Here is a 575-nt window from a genome sequence, read left to right as displayed (position 1 = left end):
TCTTTCTCTATAAATCCAGGCCAATCAGTGTCGATTGTAGGGCCATCTGGTAGTGGTAAAAGTACAATCTTAAAGCTTTTGCTTCGGTTTCATGATCCGTGCAAAGGTAGCGTTACTATCGATGGGAGTGATATTAGATCAATTATGTTGAGTGATCTTAGGTCGTTATTTGGGCTGGTGCCGCAAGATCACACTATATTTTCATGCTCGATCATGGAAAATATACTATATGGCAAGCCTAACGCTGGATATGAGGAGGTGAAACAGGCAGCAATCAGCGCTTATGCCATTGAGTTTATTGATAAATTACCTGATAAGTTCGATACATTTGTAGGAAAAAGAGGATTAAAACTTTCTGAGGGGCAGAAACAGCGCATTATCATAGCGAGGGCTATATTGAAAGATCCACAGGTTTTAATATTAGATGAAGCAACTTCTGCATTAGATTATGAAAGTGAGGACTTTGTGCAAAAAGCACTCAGTAGATTAATGCAAAATAGAACAACAATCATTATTACACACAGATTATCAACCGCACTAAAAACCGATAAGATTATAGTAATCAATAGTGGTAA

This window comes from Rhagoletis zephyria, unplaced genomic scaffold (assembly GCF_001687245.7).
Source record: "Rhagoletis zephyria isolate East Lansing unplaced genomic scaffold, Rhagoletis_zephyria_1.1 Rzeph_scaffold_02768, whole genome shotgun sequence".
Lineage (NCBI taxonomy): Eukaryota > Metazoa > Arthropoda > Insecta > Diptera > Tephritidae > Rhagoletis > Rhagoletis zephyria.
This window is presented reverse-complemented; position numbering follows the sequence as displayed.